Source organism: Ascaphus truei, chromosome 4 (assembly GCF_040206685.1).
Source record: "Ascaphus truei isolate aAscTru1 chromosome 4, aAscTru1.hap1, whole genome shotgun sequence".
Lineage (NCBI taxonomy): Eukaryota > Metazoa > Chordata > Amphibia > Anura > Ascaphidae > Ascaphus > Ascaphus truei.
In genome coordinates this window covers 202,795,003-202,815,089 of record NC_134486.1, presented here as the reverse complement: position 1 = coordinate 202,815,089, position 20,087 = coordinate 202,795,003, and positions in this window count along the sequence as shown.

Genomic DNA, 20,087 nt, shown 5'->3' with positions numbered 1-20,087 from the left:
CCCCATGCACCAAAAATGTTTTGTGGCAGAAGAATTGTAATAAAGGCTGCAGTATGTATTATTGTGTGTTGATGGTTAGAATTGCTGTGCACTTGAAATGTTTCAACATTGTACAGTATTTGTAAATAAATGTTTTTGTACTGACTCCACCAATAAAAGAACATGTTAAATTGCCTCACATTGTTTCCATTTGCTCCTTTGACAGTGTAACACATGTTGAGGCTTGCTGCACTGTTTTTTTACTGCCTGACCGCAAAGCCGCAAGATCGGCAACATTGTAAAAAAAGAGCATTGAGCGCGCAATTGGCGTGGGAACTAGGTCAATTGGCGTGGGAACTTCTGTTCTAGGGCACCTAGAAATAAAATTCATATTGCCCCCAGATATTAGGAACCCCCTCACTTGACCCCAACAGGGTCCGAGCAGTAATGGCGGCGAGAAAGGGTCACGCCGGCGAGGAGGGTCCTACCATTGAGCGTAATGGCGGAGAAAGCTTTGAACCGGCTAAGTCAGAACGAGCAGAAACCTGGAACCCACAACTCCATTTCTGTTCGACCTAGAGGGCTCAGATTCGGTCACCATGTAGTCCTAGTTACGGCAGGATTGCATGGCAAATTGCGACACTCTCCTGGCAACAGAACGGAGTCAGGGTAATGTTAAAGTTCAGGTTTCTGCCATTGACTTGCATGGCAGAAAAAAAGCCACTTTGGTAATGTGCTTTTAAACTGTCTTTTGGTATCTCCGGTTCCGGGGGTCGTGCAAGGCTGATATTTTGTCACTATGGCAAGGGTCCTCCCGCATGAGGACCAGGCGAATTTCAACCCGCTCAGACCCACAGAACGGATTATGTTACATTATACTTATATATTTATATATTTTTATTTTAAAGATATTAAAGAACGTACTGTATTGTATTTAAAACATGTGACTGTAAACCATACTGACTGACAAATGTTTTCACACCCTGATGAAATACAGTATCAGTGTACTCTCAATTCTCACAGTGCTGTGCACATCAGATTTACATTTCAAATTCGAGAGGGGATTTTCCAAAGCATTACCATTAAAACAACAGGCCTCTAAGGGTTGGGGGAGGGGGATGGTGTGATTAGACGCAGGCGTACTGAGTGTTTGTAGCTCGGCTATGGGCGGATTAAGAACACAATGGCAATATGCAGAAGGTTAACGACCCAGTGGAGAGAGGGGGTTGGTAGGATAGGGTGACTCAGCCAATTGACACTTGGCTAGGGAGGGATTAAAAACTCTGGAGGTGTGTGGCTGAAATAGTTAACAGCACTGTAATTTCAAAAGGCAGTTCATCATAATAATTTGATGAATAAACCCCCAAAGACAACCCCCAAATACAGTACATAAAAAGCAAGTCACTTTAACTCCCTTTGCCCCATGCACCAAAAATGTTTTGTGGCAGAAGAATTGTAATAAAGGCTGCAGTATGTATTATTGTGTGTTGATGGTTAGAATTGCTGTGCACTTGAAATGTTTCAACATTGTACAGTATTTGTAAATAAATGTTTTTGTACTGACTCCACCAATAAAAGAACATGTTAAATTGCCTCACATTGTTTCCATTTGCTCCTTTGACAGTGTAACACATGTTGAGGCTTGCTGCACTGTTTTTTTACTGCCTGACCGCAAAGCCGCAAGATCGGCAACATTGTAAAAAAAGAGCATTGAGCGCGCAATTGGCGTGGGAACTAGGTCAATTGGCGTGGGAACTTCTGTTCTAGGGCACCTAGAAATAAAATTCATATTGCCCCCAGATATTAGGAACCCCCTCACTTGACCCCAACAGGGTCCGAGCAGTAATGGCGGCGAGAAAGGGTCACGCCGGCGAGGAGGGTCCTACCATTGAGCGTAATGGCGGAGAAAGCTTTGAACCGGCTAAGTCAGAACGAGCAGAAACCTGGAACCCACAACTCCATTTCTGTTCGACCTAGAGGGCTCAGATTCGGTCACCATGTAGTCCTAGTTACGGCAGGATTGCATGGCAAATTGCGACACTCTCCTGGCAACAGAACGGAGTCAGGGTAATGTTAAAGTTCAGGTTTCTGCCATTGACTTGCATGGCAGAAAAAAAGCCACTTTGGTAATGTGCTTTTAAACTGTCTTTTGGTATCTCCGGTTCCGGGGGTCGTGCAAGGCTGATATTTTGTCACTATGGCAAGGGTCCTCCCGCATGAGGACCAGGCGAATTTCAACCCGCTCAGACCCACAGAACGGATTATGTTACATTATACTTATATATTTATATATTTTTATTTTAAAGATATTAAAGAACGTACTGTATTGTATTTAAAACATGTGACTGTAAACCATACTGACTGACAAATGTTTTCACACCCTGATGAAATACAGTATCAGTGTACTCTCAATTCTCACAGTGCTGTGCACATCAGATTTACATTTCAAATTCGAGAGGGGATTTTCCAAAGCATTACCGTTAAAACAACAGGCCTCTAAGGGTTGGGGGAGGGGGATGGTGTGATAAGACGCAGGCGTACTGAGTGTTTGTAGCTCGGCTATGGGCGGATTAAGAACACAATGGCAATATGCAGAAGGTTAACGACCCAGTGGAGAGAGGGGGTTGGTAGGATAGGGTGACTCAGCCAATTGACGCTTGGCTAGGGAGGGATTAAAAACTCTGGAGGTGTGTGGCTGAAATAGTTAACAGCACTGTAATTTCAAAAGGCAGTTCATCATAATAATTTGATGAATAAACCCCCAAAGACAACCCCCAAATACAGTACATAAAAAGCAAGTCACTTTAACTCCCTTTGCCCCATGCACCAAAAATGTTTTGTGGCAGAAGAATTGTAATAAAGGCTGCAGTATGTATTATTGTGTGTTGATGGTTAGAATTGCTGTGCACTTGAAATGTTTCAACATTGTACAGTATTTGTAAATAAATGTTTTTGTACTGACTCCACCAATAAAAGAACATGTTAAATTGCCTCACATTGTTTCCATTTGCTCCTTTGACAGTGTAACACATGTTGAGGCTTGCTGCACTGTTTTTTTACTGCCTGACCGCAAAGCCGCAAGATCGGCAACATTGTAAAAAAAGAGCATTGAGCGCGCAATTGGCGTGGGAACTAGGTCAATTGGCGTGGGAACTTCTGTTCTAGGGCACCTAGAAATAAAATTCATATTGCCCCCAGATGTTAGGAACCCCCTCACTTGACCCCAACAGGGTCCAACCAGTAATGGCGACAAGAAAGGGTCACGCCGGCGAGGAGGGTCCTACCATTGAGCGTAATGGCGGAGAAAGCTTTGAACCGGCTAAGTCAGAATAAGCAGAAACCTGGAACCCACAATTCCGTTTCTGTTCAACCTAGAGGGCTCAGATTCGGTCACCATGTAGTCCTAGTTGCGGCAGGATTGCATGGCAAATTGCGACCCTCTCGTGGCAACAGAACGGAGTCAGGGTAATGTTAAAGTTTAGGTTTCTGCCATTGACTTGCATGGCAGAAAAAAAGCCACTTTTGTAATGTGCTTTTAAACTGTCTTTTGGTATCTCCGGTTCCGGGGGTCGTGCAAGGCTGATATTTTGCCACTATAGCAAGGGTCCTTCCGCATGAGGACCAGGCGAATTTCAACCCGCTCAGACCCACAGAACGGATTATTTTACATTATATTCGCGCAATTGGCGTGGGAACTACTTAGGGCCTCGGTCAAGTTCACGGGCAATTGGCGTGGGAACTTCTGTTCTAGGGCACCTAGAAATAAAATTATTTTTGCCCATAGATGTTAGGCACTGTATATCACTGTACAGTACACTGTTGAAGACACATTATGAAACAATACTGAACATGTAGAATAAATGCAGTTTTATTTATTCGGGTTTATTACACAGTATACTGTACGGCCGGAAAACATCAGCATACAGTACAATATTATCCATCGAAATCCCCCCATTAGCCGTTTTCTTTTCTGAGGAAAAACAAAAAGAAATGTTTTAATGTACAGTAATGGTCAGCCCCCTAAAGAAGTACCCAGCCAGCCCCACCAAAATAATACGGCAACAATACAGTACTCACCATAGAATTTCCCATTCAGCTGGCGCCGGCACCGGTCCACTGCCAGTCCAGCTTTCTTCATCATCCACGTCGATAGTTTGCAGCGGGACTAGTCCACCTGTAGTCAGCAGGTGAGGCTGGAAATCGCTTAGGTACATGCAAGCTTCATCAAAACTGCACGCAAAATCCGACTCAGGCTCAGGGTTGTCACTGACGGTGAGACCATCATTGGAAGCCGGTGCTGGTGCTGGTGCATTGCTTGGCAGCGACTGTCGCTTCTTAGTTTGTTTTAACACGACCCTTCGCCTTTTGCCGCCTTCATGATCATAGATACGGGAAAAAGCCGGTGATACACACCAATACCCTCCAACAAATTGTGGCTCAATACGATGAAAACAGGGATCGCTACATAACCTTTTCCTTACTGCACGCTTCCACGTATGAGGAGTTGGCAAAAATTTGTAAAAGTCATAGTTTGCGATAAAATACTGATAAATTTGAGCAACTGTTGCCATCTTATCATCTGCTGCATTAATCGCGGCCCATATCAAATACGCGTAACTTCTGTCGGGTTTTTGGAAAGAGGGCTGCACTTGAATACTCATGGCGGGCGGGTCTCTGGAGAATACTGTAACTGAAACTGGTCTTTGTCTTTCTTTAATATGAAAAGCCTAAATTGATAAATTTTTGCAACTCTTCCTTCAGTCTCAAGGCCAAGGCCAAGTTACAATAGCACACTGTGGTACAGTATCTTTTTTAAACGAAACACCTGCAAGCCGACACATTACTGATTTGGCGCATTACAATTCATGAATTTCTGCCATCTGGCGGACACGCGAAGCATTGCAGCCTATTGAAATCTGAACCATTATCAATAAACACATCAGCCGGGCATGACCCGTGGCTGGGAACGCAAGGTGAACGCGGCATGCGCCAGGTGAACAGCGTCGCATTCCAGGAACCAGCCAGGAACAAACCGGTGATTTGTTAGAATAAAAGCTGCCGCAACAGTATGCACACCAAAAACCAGGGTGCTGGGTGCTTCCATTCTCGAGTTAGCTTTCCTAATTGAAATGCCGGCTTCGGGGAACCAAGTTCACCGAATTCTCACGTCAATTGACACAATTCCCACGTCAATTGACTGGCCGCCCTTCAAGTTAGAAAGCCAGCGAGGAACGGATACATTCTATCGGTAAATTTAACCGCAAACCACTTATCCAATTGACTTGCGGTTACAGGTCAAACCCATAGAAAATGGATACCCATGCTTTACATAGCCTGCTTAGCCGCAGCCACGTGTATTCAATCAGTGCTTACTGTGGTGCTCACTACTCCCATCATGTGTCTCCACAGAATATAGCAGGAAATATATTTTCTTTTAATACAGCAGGCAGGGAATGGCCTGCAAATGGGGGGTAAAAAGGCTGGGACAGGGCATGCACAGCAATGCATGGAAAATAAGTTTAACCCCTTCATTCCCACTGCGAGGGGAGGATGACCAGCTGGGTATAGCACCTTTATTCAGGCCGGATCACCTCCATCCTCGTCACACCATTGCATGTAGTATTAGGGTTAAATCTATACCTGCTGCAGTAAACAGGAGGGAAAGAGGTTTTCTACAGGGACTGCACCTATCTCTGATAAGCCCTGTGTGAATGGAGGTGCTGCACTGAAGAAGAGGGGAGCTACAGATCCCAAAAGCTTGTCCTGTTCATCCCCAACTAACATCGGTGGAAGCTCAGGCCCTTCTGTAAACCTAGAGCATTTAAATGTTATCCCAAAAGGGAAAAACACAAAAGATTCCCATTTAATTGCACTCATACTGTAGATCAATTGCTGCACTAGAGAAATTATTATTTTTACCATAATATACCTGTCTATATGCGGATGTTAAGGCAGTGATAAAAAAAAACAAAAAGTCTTTGCTAATACCGTGCTGATACTAAATTATAGAGGCTAAAAGCGCTCCCCTTGTGCTTTTTATTAATGACATTTTTTAAGTCTCTCTAATCTCAGGTGCAGTTTAGACAATTACCAAAGAAAACCGCATCAGCTAATAGAAGGTGATTGAATAATGGTGAAGCATTTTCTACGCACGGACACTCTTCAACCTCGGTGGAGAGGCCCATTTAAAATCCGTCTCACCACCAATATAGCTGTGAAACTGGCTGAGCTAATTTCCTGGATCCACGTCACACACGTGAAGCTCATCCCATCACCATTCACAGCCACATCAAGTCAGTATTTTTGATAGGCAAAATAATCCTTGACCACTGACCAACGCAGGAGAAAAATCAAGGTGACCTCAAAGGTTACTCACGAAAAGATGTTCAGGATATTCATCTATATCTGCCAAAATGATGTTCCAATCGGAGCATCCAGAATGTGAACTATTAGTACTTGATTTTCTTTCCGCAGGAATATGCCTGCCTTTGTTGTTTTATAACCCAATACGTTTATCAAGATAGTTCACAGACTGTATGTAATATAACTACCTGTAATATTGTGACAAATCCACACACCAAAAATAATGTCAATAATATCAGAAATTCCACCACTAACCAAGAACAGGTTCAGATTAGATTAATGGCCCTACAGAATAGAATGGCACTAGACTACATCTTAGCATCAAAGGGGGGGGGGCATATGTGCCCTTGTTAAAGAGCAATGTTGTGTCTTCATTCAAGATCTGAGTGGTAAAATTGAGTATTAGCTAGAGGAAATAGCGGAGAACCAGGATAGGTTGAGGAAGGGAGAAAATGCAGAGTGGGATCTTTTTGGGCTTGGCAGTTTGCTGGGATCACTGGGAGCAAAACTTTGTTGTGTGTGCTGGTTGTACTTGTCATCATCTATGTGTGTGTTACCTGTTGCATAAATGTGTTACCCCCTCTTTTCAGGAGAAAAATATGTCAACACTGACAGCAGTCCCTTGAAGAAAGAAGAACACGGCGAACTAACTCTGGAAGTTAGTCTGGCTGCAGAGCCAGAGGGCATTGCTAAGGGAGGCAACGGTCACGCCCACTCCTTATTCTACCAAGACTACGAGACCACCAAGAATTATGAAATGCTGGAGCAAGCCAAATGGCATCCAATTGCAATACTGGACAGATATCCTTAAAGCATTTTTTGTTTAAGGATAAAAAGGAAGGACTGTGAAAGTGTGATATAAAGCCCATGTAGGGGGGTGCACTAGGATCAATGCAACCATTTTGTTTCTCTCTGTTTGTCCTTCATCTTGTTTTTTATGTAGATAGAAACTTGAATGAGATTTGACCTCAGTGCTTGCTATTCTGTAAGTCCCAGATTCCCTCAGGGTCTTTCTCTGTTCCGAAACTAATCTCTATATATGCCAAGGGCAGGGGGGGGGGAGGGTGAACGGAATGCAGAACCAGTTTGAGATAAAGAGCTATTCCCATGTAAAAACTCAAATTTGTGGGGAACTTCCTGTGACGTCAAGAGGAATGGCTGCCTGAAAGACTTGCTCCAGAGCCCCTCCAGCGAATAACTTAAGATAAAGCACCCACACAAACAAATCCTCCACCAAAAGTGAATAATCTTCTAAAAATAATCTTCAGGGTGCCACAACCGTCCATCTTCCCAGCAACATTGTACTGAGCTAAATAAATAACTATTCAGCTGCACCAGAAACACCCCTGAAGGTCTGCAACATTCTCACACCTGCCCCCCCTCAAATAAAAGGGAATAAACACAATTAAAGAGGGGACTGTCGGACGTCACCGTGCATGGCTGACTAGGGAAGGAGCTCCCGACACCCTCCTATGAATTTGACCAGAAAGAGCAAATCCACCCAGAAAAAACCCCCCAGAAAAGCTTCCTATCCCCCTTCTGAACACAGAGGAATGGAAAGCAAATCTAAGAAAACTGCGAACCCGGTCACAAGGTTCTTCCCACCCGCGCAGAGACAGCCGGAGCCGAACTCCGATAGCCAAGATGGCGGCGAAGAGCCGGAGCACGCTGGAGTAAGAGCAGCGCAGGGGCACCCCGACCTCGGCCGGCAAGGTCTCAATAAAGATTATTTTGAGTTCCTCTTCACTAAAATGAGCAAGGGGTTCCAGGAAGATCTTACAACGGCCCTGGAGGGCATAAGATCCGACCTAAACGGCCTATCCGAGAGAACGGAGGCACTAGAGACCAAGTTGGAAGGGGCCCTCACTGCACAATCAAATACAGAAGATGAAGTGGCCAGGCTTGGCCATGTAATAAACGAATTAAAAGACGCCCTGGAGGACCAAGAAAACAGGGACCGCAGGCAGAACCTGCGCTTCAGGAATATCCCTGAGACTGTGTCCCCGGAGTCCCTGCAGGCCTACCTTAAAAAAGTCTTCCACCAGCTGGTTCCTGATCTAACGGAACATGAACTACGCATAGATCGAGCTCATTGAGCGCTGGGCCGCAAGTCCACTGACCCCAATCACCACAGAGATGTCATCGCTAAACTCCACGATTATTCCGCGAAAGAAAGAATCATGGACGTTAGCAGAGGTGTCCGGGACCTCAGAGTGGAGGATGTCGCCATTCAAATCTTTAGTGACCTCTCTAGGGTCACTGTGAAAAGGCGCTGAGAGATGAAGCCCCTCACAACGATGCTAAGGGACCAGGGAATTAAATACAGGTGGGGCTTCCCCTTCAAGCTCGTGGTGCTAAAGAATGGCAGATACTTCACCATAACCGATCCAGAGGATTCCTAAGATTTCTTAAAAGCCATCGGAAAAATCCCCCAAAAGAACGGCGACCGGGCCATGCGAACCGCTTCAAGACCGGACCCCTCCGAGATCCCCCAGATGTCAGAGCGCCTGGCAAATCAGAGGCCCCACTGATGTCCCTGGAACTTGCTCACCTCAGGAGGAAGACGCTCATCAGATGACATCCCATGAAGTCCTCCAACTGCCCAGGCGATGGTGTGCCCCAGATACCTGAGATCCGGCCGATATACCCCCCGTCCCCCTACTGCTCCTCACCTCTCCCCCCCCCCATTTTCCTCCCTCACCTACCTATGCCTCATCTGACCACCTAGGATTCCCCCAAGAAAAGGCCCCTGCGGTCCTTCCCCGCTGAGTCCCATCTCACCCCCCTTCCTCGCTCTTACTCGTCCCCCGAGCCATCCAGGCCCCTCCCATCCACCCTAGAAGACGGATCTCAACTACGGGCACAGAAGATAGACCTGTCCCGCCACTGCAAACAGAGGTCTCACTGATCAGTTCTGGTCTGACTAATCAAACTCCCCCCAAGAAAGAACTCTTTGAACAGGTCGTATGCATGCTTTTCTCTCTCTCCTATCCTTAACCAAAGCATCTGTTTTGATACACCCTCTCCCTGATTCCCGCGGCAGGCCCCTGCCAACCCAGGTTCCCCCCGCTACAACCCACCCTCCCACCCCACCATGTGTGTCATTATTTTTGGGTTGGGACATGGTAGTGTAGTGGTTAAATTCTGAAATGCTGACGTTGTCAATTTAGGCAATCACCTGAAAACAATAGTAATCACACTTGTGGCCAACTATTTGGGAGGGATACCCTATATAAAGCGTCCATTTTGTTCATTTAGTGTGGGTGTTGCTGTGAGGAGAGATAGAGTCGAGTTGGTGGTAGTAGTTGGAGAGAGTTGGTGATTTGTTGGCGAATATTGAGTGAGTTGTCTTGTGTTATTATATTTTGTTTATCTACTTTTTTGTATTGTTAGTGTGATAGAACTTTGTTAGTGTTTCATTTTTGTTTATATTTGTTTCTTGTGAGTGAGTGAAATAGAGAGGATGAGTGGACGTGGGAGTGGTGTGGTGGCTGGTGGGAGTGGGGGAGTGGGGGAGCGTGGGAGTGGAGGAGGTGCGGTGGCTGGTGGGAGTGGGGGAGTGGTGGAGCGTGGGAGTGGAGGAGGTGCAGTGGCTGATGGAGCGTGGGAGTGGAGGAGGTGCGGTGGCTGGTGGGAGTGGGGGAGTGGTGGAGTATGGGAGTGGAGGAGGTGCGGTGGCTGGTGGGAGTGGGGGAGTGGTAGAGCATGGGAGTGGACGGGGTCTTCTTCCCGTCTTCGGCCACGCCCTGGCCTTCTTCTTCTGTAGGAGATCCTTCCTCCTCGGCGCCTGGCTTCAAAATGAGACGACATAGGTTTTTAAAGGCCTATGATGTCACATTTTCATCATGGTTCCCACAGCCCTGATTGGGCCGTGAAAACCATGTGTTTTGGCCGAGAAAAAAAAAATTGATGACGTCACTTAAAGGCAATGAAAGCACAGCCAATCAGAATCGCTTTGCTTCAATTGCCTTTAAGATGACGTCATGAAAAGAAACATAGCCGGCCTCACATGGTACGGTAGCCAATCAGAGCGTGGGAAGTCTATCCCTACTCTGATTGGCTCTTGTACCATGTGACAGGCTTTCAATGACGTCACATCTGTTCTCCCCCAAGCCTCTGTCACATGGTATACTAGAGCCAATCAGCGTTGGGATGGAGTTCCCACGCTCTGATTGGCTACCGTACCATGTGAGGCCGGCCATGTTTCTTTTCATGAAGTCATCTTAAAGGCAATTGAAGCAAAGCCATTCTGATTGGCTGTGCTTTCATTGCCTTTAAGTGACATCATCAATTTTTTTTTCTCGGCCAAAACACATGGTTTTCACGGCCCAATCAGGGCCGTGGGAACCATGACGAAAATGTGACGTCATACACTGGCGACACACTTTATTCGAGCTTGGCTAGTCCCACGAATTCGGGTATACCCGGGTGTATTGAGGTTTGTGACTGTTTTCTGCCCGAGTACATTGAGTTATTTTCCAAGCAGGGATTGAAGCATTTTATTCCCGCTGGCTGCAATACTGCACAGTATATATATATAAACTGCATTACAATTCATGAATTTATGCCATCTGGTAGACACGCGAAGCATTGCAGCCTATTAAATCCTAATCATTATCATTTAACAGATCAGCCGCCCATCAGCCAGGCATGAACCCAGGCTGGGAAGGCAAATGCAACGGGGCTTGTCAGAGGTTAGGAGTGGCGCATTCCAGGTATCTGCCAGGTACATACCGGGTATTTACTCGAATAAAGTGTGTCGGTGCAGTAGGCCTTTAAAAGCCTATGTCGTCTCATTTTGAAGCCAGGCTCCGAGGAGGAAGGACCTCCTACAGAAGAAGAAGGCCAGGGCGTGGCCGAAGACGGGAAGAAGACCCCGGAAGAAGATAGAAGAAAGAAGAATACAGATGAAGATGGATTACAAATAGAAGACCCGTGGATTGATTTGGATTTTTAGTGTAATGTTTATTTTTTTATGGTTTATTATTTTATGGGTTCCTGTGCCTGGTGGATTGGTTCGTGAGTAAGCTGTTCAACGGGAGTCGGTGGGGTCACGTAATGGTAAATGAACTATAGAAATGTATTTTATTTAGCTTGATTTTTTATTTTAAAGGCTTTTTACATGTGTATATTTTTTATTCTTTGCTTTATCATTTCTTGCTACTGTATGTATGTATGTCTAGAGAGATATATACATACAGTGTAAGAAATGATGTTGTTTTAGAAGCTTGATTTGCTGTGTTTTAAATCAATTTGGCTATGCTGCTATGCATAAATGTGTGTATAATGTATTTGAAAATTAGATAGAAGTAATTGTTGCTATTGTATGGTGTAGTTTAGGTCAGGGTCAGCCTTGCTTTTCTATATTGTATTCTTGTTGGTACTTATATTTTTTCACAGGATAATTTGTTCTGTTGAACGCTTGAATTAGTTCATTGTTTAATTGTTAGGAATGGAATTTAAATTGTTTAGGGATGTCATTAATGAATGCTAATGGATGTATGTTTACTGGATTGCTTAAAATAGTATACTTGTTTGGAGGTATTGGTATTTTGTTTTGAATGTTATTGTTAACATTAATTTGCAGAATGTATATGGTGCATAGATTGTATGCATCATATATACAATGTAAATGCAATGTTTTGATTGTCATTTGAGGTTTTTGATTGCATTTGAGGATTTTGATTGTAAGATCAGATAGGATTATTAAAGGAAATTTATTTTATTGTAGTGTGTCTGTATGGAGAAGTGTTATTTGTAGTACAGCATGTCTTTGATAACCCTTCTACATTTGTTTGTATATTGGTTCATCATGTGTGTGTATATATATATATATATATATCTCTCTCTCTGTATATATATATATATATATATATATATATATATATATATATATATATATATATATATATATATATAGTTGCATGATGAAGCCACTGTACACATTCATGGGTGAAGGGTGGGTATCGGGCCAGTGTGGCTTAACCCCTTAATTACCTTTGCGGTTATTATCCGATAAGGTGTTTAAGGGGTTAATTGATATCTGAATGTAATTGCAATGTATTGGCTTTGTATTGGCTATGTATTTTGTGGGCAACGAAAGACCAGGATGTTGCTGGCGACAGGGGCTTCTTATTGATGAGGTCAGTAGTATTTTATTTATTGTAATATGCTAGTTAATGTGTTTAATAATGGGCAAATAATCTATTATCCCTATCTGGATAATAGTTATTTTGCACATTATTGTACTGTAGGTGTTGGGGGGGGGGGTGTATGTATTGAATGTATAGGCCAGGTTTATTTTTTTTACATTCAGGGTTTGTTCCATGGTTCTGCGTGAGACCTCTGGAGACCACCTGTGGTCTCCTCGGGTATCTCACTGGTATCAGGCTGGTGGTTCCACGGGTGACACCTGCAGGGATGAAGCGATGGCCTCACATCTGTGGGGGCACCGCGGACCCGTAGTCTGCGGGGATGAAGCGGTGGTCCCACATCCGTGGGGGCACCGCGGACCCATAGGTGCGGGGATGAAGCGGTGGTACCACATCCGTGGGGGCACCGTGGACCCATAGTGAGCACTCGTGAGTTCCCCAGACCCCCGTGGGAACCACCCGAGGCCCCGCAGACACCTGTGGGTTTGACCCGGGGCTGCCAGACATTCGCGGGCCTACCGTGGGGACCCAATTGTGGCCCACGGTGACACAAGGAGACCCCCTGGGGGCCATGGCGCTTGATGGGACCCACCAACAGGCTTCCAGAACCTGTTTGAAATGAGCTGCTGGTAACCTGTAGGTCTGTCAGGTGCCCCGCCAGCCCACCGGGGACTCGCGTGGGGCTGTGTTATGAACCCTGTTTGTAAAAGGATAAATCATATATTAATGGGGGGGCACAGGGGGTGGGTAATGTATTTAATAAATAGAATGATGTTTAATGTGGGGCTGTGTATTGTTTTTATTGTGGGTACTGGGGGGGGTATTTTCCCCAACGGTATGTGGGTAGGCCTCCCTTGTGTGTAGTGGGTGAGGGTGGTTAGGCCTCACGGGGTGAGGGGTTAGTGTGGCAGGGTATGTAGGCCTCCCGAGTGGTGGGTGAGGGTGGGTTAACCCCTTAATGACTGTAGCGGTTAATAACCGCTATGGTGATTAAGGGGTTAGGGGACATTTCTTTGGATGTTTTCATTCTTATGTCTGTTTTGCAGCAGCGGAGGGGGCATGGGCAGGATGAAGATGAGGCCTTCATCGTGGCAACCGGAAATGGGTGAGTGCTATATGTATTTAATGTATTTATTGTTGTTTATGTATTTTAAATACACAGGGGGTGTATGTTGTTTATTGCTATGTTTATTGGGGGCAAATGTCCCCAATAAACATGCTATTCTGCCTTAACCCCTTCATTGCCTTAGCGGCTATACGCTATGGTAATGAAGCAGCATTAATGTATTTTAATAATATTGTGCGGAAGCAGGGGGTCCCGTGAGCTGAACCGCATTGATTTGTGGCTCAGAGACCCCCTGCTTCCCGAGTTACATGCCCCGGTTTGGGGCATCGGCTACAGTGTCGCCGCCATATTTATAGCGGACACAGCGCGAATGGGGCGCTATAAAGATGGCGGCGACACTGCCACCCGATGACACAAACCGGGGCCTGTAACTCGGGAAGCAGGGGGTCCCTGGTCCACAAATCAATGCGGTTCAGCTCAGGGGACCCCCTGCTCACAGTACACTATTATTAAAAATACATTAATGCTGCTTCGTTACCGTAGCACATAGCCGCAAAGGTAAGGAATGATTGTTTATTGATATATGTGTTTTACTGATAGTGTATATGTGCAGAGGGTCTCCGGAGCTGAACCGCTTTGGTTTTAGGTCCGGGGACCCCCTGCTTCCCGAGATACAGGCCCCTTTAGGGGGTGCCGTTATCCCTCTGCTTTGTTTACATTCCGCGGTCACATGATCGGGATCTTTAAATAAAAAGGGATACCGGCACCTCATAAAGGGGTCTTTATCTCGGGAAGCAGGGGGTCCCCTGACCTGAAACCAATGCGGTTCAGCTCCGGAGACCCCCTGCACATGTACACTATCAGTAAAAGTTGTTTATAAATACTTTATATTTTGCCGATGTTTGCGCTGAGAGAGCGGCTGGTCTCTCTGCTGCAAACACCTATCGGCAGAAAAGGCCTATCGGAAGGTTATCGGGAGCCAGGCTGTATCGGCACAGGCTCATCGGCAGTTTTGCTTTCGCATTGATTCGGCAGGGATCGGCATGGATTCGGCCCTTACTGAATACTGCGAGGGCAAATCGCCAAAATAAGGCCTATCGGCAACACTTGCCGAAGAGATTTTATCGGTGCTTACTGCATGAGGCCCTATGTTACTTACTGACTCCCTCACAGTAATTTCATCACATTGTTAAAATAAATGGTATGAAGATGCCATTAATGTTTATTCAAGACATGCTGAAAAGTTACATACAGTTGTTAAACATGTATGTTGTAACGGAGGTGTGCAGCTGATTGTTCACATGTAATTTGTCAGGAATGCGTGCATGACCTACACTAATAGGTGTCTGTAATTAGAGGGACATGTTATAATTGTTACAATATTAACATACAGTATGATTTAAATACTGAAATGTATATGAACACATTGTTACATATACACAGGTAAAACCAAGACCAGTCAGAAGTCAAAATTGTGGGGACAGATATGCCGAGCTGTCTCATCAGCTGGTGTCTTTCCAAGGAACTTAGAGACGTGTAAAAAAAGATTTGGGGACTGTGGTGAAAATGGTGGTAATCAGCGCATTAATAAAGGCAGTGGGCTCGGCTGGTTACCCCTATTTCGTATTGGGGGTGAAGGGGTTAATTTTATATGCTGTTCCCCTGTACCATTTTCCCCTATATGCATTGTTGTCCACTTTTTGCAGGCTAGTCACTACCTGCAGTCCTGAATAACAGGAGCCGTTCCATTAAGACTGCTAATTCAGGAACGGAGTGAGCCAGCACCCTGATTTTTGGTGTGCAGCCTCAGTGTAACCCCCCAAGAACACACATATTAAAAATATAACTTTGTCATAAGGGAAACATATATTTTTGATGAAGTGCCTTTCTGTTGCAGTTTTAAAATGTACCGGCAGGATGCTATTTTTTTCTGCCTGCCTTTGTAATGCATTAAGGAACAAATGTTATGCATCCATGGACTCCCTGCTGGGAGATGCCGATGCGTCTAGGGGATGAAAGACCCCAGATTCTTAAAGTGTCACTTAATCAGGATGTTTCTGAGTAGCATATCCTGTTACTCATCATAAATATTTCACACCTTGGGACCAAACTCCAGACGTTGCGTCCCCAGAAATGAGTGGCCCCTTTTTACTTAGCAGTGCTACCAAGCTGCTTACTGAGCATGCTCAGAGTTACCTGGGCTGGCTGTAGGATTTGCCCATGTGACATGGCAGGTTCTGATAGGAGGAAGATAATTCTTTGCCAATGGGATGAGGCTAATGTAACACTTCACAGGCCCTTGTCCTTAAAAAGGCCTGTACCCCTCATTCCTGTGTTGTTGTTGTTGTTGCTGTTGTTACCTGATTTCTTCAAGCGGATAAGATCTAAGTACAGCGGCTACGATTCCAGAACGCAAGGGGTTAAAAACATCGCGACAAGGAAACTGGCCCTGCTTCAGGATTTCGTTAGCCCTGGGGATCCAGATTGAACCCCAAAGAACCAGAAAAGACTTTGCACATTCACAGAAGGATTGGACTGGCTATTTATTTGGCAATTTGCAAAAGGACTACATTTGAAAAGACATTCTTCTGGTGCTTTGCACCTTTCTAGACATTATCCTCTGTTCCTCTACCCGTAAGTGCAATTATTAAGTTTATTCTGCAGTTGTCGTGTGTTTGCCTATCAAGGGAATAAATCTCAGTTTATTTTGCTCAACCTGTTCTGCTCAATCAGGATCCATGAAATATAAATGTGTTATTAAGTGCGTCTCCCATCACAGGGACATCAAACATAGGCTCAAGAATAAGATGGCACAGGCCGGACGCATCACAAGTGGGACAGGAGGTGAACCTCCAGCATCACTCAATTTACAGTCTTACGAGGAAAAGATGGTATCAATTATGACTCCCCGCCTTATATTTGGAATTGGAGGGAACAGAGATATTGGGCCATATCTCTCACATTCGACAACAGGTGAGTCGTATCCTATTACTGTACATCAATATTTACTACAGAAATGCAAGCATTTATACATAAAACTACAATAATCTGTTTAGATGATGTGAAACTGAAATGTCAACATTACACATGTCCATTACACATGTTAATTTATGTCAAATATGCTTTTTATGTTAAGCTGCAGTACAATAATTATCCTGCATGTGTGTTTTTGGATAGCAATCACTAGTGTACTGATCATAAATACTTGTAGCATGTTCAGTTTTAAACAAAACTACTTTTAAACAACAATTGTATTGTATTTGGACAAGCATGCTTGTTCCTCTTGTTCCTGTATGAACCATTGACATTTAGCATATTTAAAGATGTCGTCAAACTCCGCACATCAATACAAGGACAACTATAATTTCGCAAGCTATGCAGTTGTTTATTTAATTAGAAATTGCACACAAACTATTGCCGTTACAAAATTTACATACAAAAAACATAAACAGGACATTGAACTGCAGCTTTAACTGATGCACATCTCAAAATGTTTAGCAAAACATATGTGCATTAACATAGTATGTTCAGCCAAATAAAGAGGAGAACAAAATTACTTAGTCATTATGTTGATTTTAAAATGTTCTTATTTATTATATAGTGATTGCTGAGGACATGGATTCTGATGTGTCTGCATCACCACAACAACCTGTCCGAAGTGAGGATGAGATGAGAGTAGATCCCACACATATTAGTGTCCCAGATGCGGATGATTCAGGACCTGATTTTCTTGGATTACAGGATACCCAACCAAATCCAGAAAGTGATGACAATGGGGAGATCCAACCGGGCCAGGGAGACCAGGTTTGTGCTGAAGCATTATCAAATTTAACCAGCCTAGAGGCCAGGTTTATCAAAAACCAGGAAGATCGGGCACACAGACACTCTCAAACAAATGAGAAAATATATGAAGAAATTAAAAATATGAGCAATATTATGACAAGACAACAGGAGACACTGGACAACATGGCAAATAGCCTCTCTGTCACAGCCACATGTATGGGTCAACTTGTGGCACATGTCCAGGCACAGCCCCCGCCACAGGCACAATTACAGCCACAAAGCGAGCCACACGCACAATCGGATATACACATACTATCCGATCTGGAGCTACTATCAGATATTGATCTAATATCAGAGCCAGAGAGGCAAATAGCTCCAGAGAGGCAAATAGAGGCAGACAGGCAAATAGAGGCAGACAGGCAAATAGAGGCAGAGATCCAAAGCGACACAGAGATACAAAGTGAGCCAGAGATACAAAGTGATCCAGAGATACAAAGTGAGCCAGAGATACAAAGTGAGTCAGAGAGGCAAAGCGAGCCAGAGAGGCAAAGCGAGCCACAGATCCAAAGCGAGCCAGAGATCCAAAGCGAGCCAGAGAGGCAAAGCGAGCCAGAGAGGCAAAGCGAGCCAGACACACAGCCAATGCTACATCAGGATCCTAATGTGCCGGATCCTATGTCCCAGGCTCTTCCCCTGGCCCAAATCCTAGCACTGGCACTTGCACTGGCCCAACCATTGGCAGTGGCTCAAACACTGTCCCAACCCCCGGCACTGGCTCAACCACTGTCCCAACCCCCGGCACTGGCTCAACCACTGTCCCAATCCCCGGCACTGGCTCAACCACTGGCACAACCCCCGGCACTGGCTCAACCACTGGCACAACCCCCGGCACTGGCTCAACCACTGGCACAACCCCCGACACTGGCTCAACCACTGGCACAACCCCCGGCACTGGGCCAGCATCAAACGGCAAGAAGAAGGCAACGATCAAGTAACCGTGGACATGATCCCACACCAACGCCATCCACACGTTCATCACAAAGACTATCCCAAAAAAAAAAAAAAAGGTCTTATTATTCTTCCCGTAAGTCTTCATATTCAATTATTAGCATTCATTAAGGTTCACCAAACATACTTAATAATGTGCAATAATCAAGTGTGTATGTAACAGAATTAAGGTGCATACATGTGAACGAAACAGCATATGATTTAGCATGTGTGAATAATGTATGTGATATATATCTATATTTTATACCGTCTTCATTTGGAAAAATTAACATTATAAATATTTGTTCATTTGAACATGTTATTTCACAAAACTATTCTATCCAAAGTGTGTTGCAGAGATTTGCTACGGAATCATGTATAATATGCAAGCAAAAAATTCATAAGATACAGAACACCTGTATGTGGGAGAAGAATACATGGACACTTCTTCCTTTGTATAATGACCTGGTACAGTGTTGTGCACATAATGAAAGTTTTGATACTTTGTAAGAACCTTCAATTAAGGAATAGTTTTGGTTACTGTACTCCATTCCATTCAAATACATGCCGTTTGAGATGTGTTCTATGGAAAAGCCTCTGGTTTCTTACGCAATGCTAATATATAGTGCCATTGAAAATTAAAGGAACAAAAAAGCTACGGTCTCACAGATCTATCAATATCTTACGGATAACTACCATTATTATCAAAATCATCCTCAACCTAAGGTCTGGAAAAATTCGATCCGCCGCACTTTATCAACCAATGCTTCTTTTATTCGAAACCCACCATCTGGCGGAAACAGGGGTGGCTGTTGGTCAGTTCATGAATCCGGTATGCGTATGTCTTCAAATGGAAATGTAAAAATACAGACAATTGTCGGACACCACTACCATGATATAGGTGCCCGCAGCGGTGCCTTAAATGTTCAGCAGAATGTCTTTTTTCAACCTGAGTTGAACTACCAATACCAGAACCATAACGGACCAACTTATTACGATAACATGCAGAATACCGAGTTTTGGTCAAACAGATGAAATGACACAAAGTTACTGTGTGTATCCGCCTCCGTACATTGTACAAGATGCAAACAGTTATGGAGTAAGCTACAACCCTACACAGCTGAACACACAGAACAATGAATTGATAGACTACAACGCAAACAAAACTTCTATGGCTGACCCGAATATGAATGCAATATAATGCAGGTAACTATATTGAAAATACTTTATAAACTGTGTGAATCTTTTCTTCCAGAATGACACGCATATGCATTGTATTCATGGCGCATGCGCGTACCATACGGGAAAAAAAGTTTTTGTTTGTGTAAATTAACGTGTCTCTTTTACCTTTTCGGCTGCTTCTGATAATATTACAGAGATCGCGCTGTGAAGATCACAATATGCCGGAACACAGTTCTGTAAGAAGGTAAAATCTAGTTACTGATATACGTACCAATATTTTGAACCGTGCTGTGCAATGGCTTTTGAAATCAGAGATATTCGTGCGCGGCCCTTAAATGTCAGTCGACTACGTGTACACCCTTTGTGAAACCACAATAATTGTAAACATAACAAAATAATTAGATATGCAGAAATGCAGTACATATCATCTTAATTAGTGTAGTTCGCATATGGCTACATAATAATGTTATGTGCCTGATGCAGCAGTTTACATGGCATTATGTCACATTATGCAGACTAGTTACTGTTGTTTATCATTCTGTATGTCACATGTTTGTGGTACTAGCATGTGAACA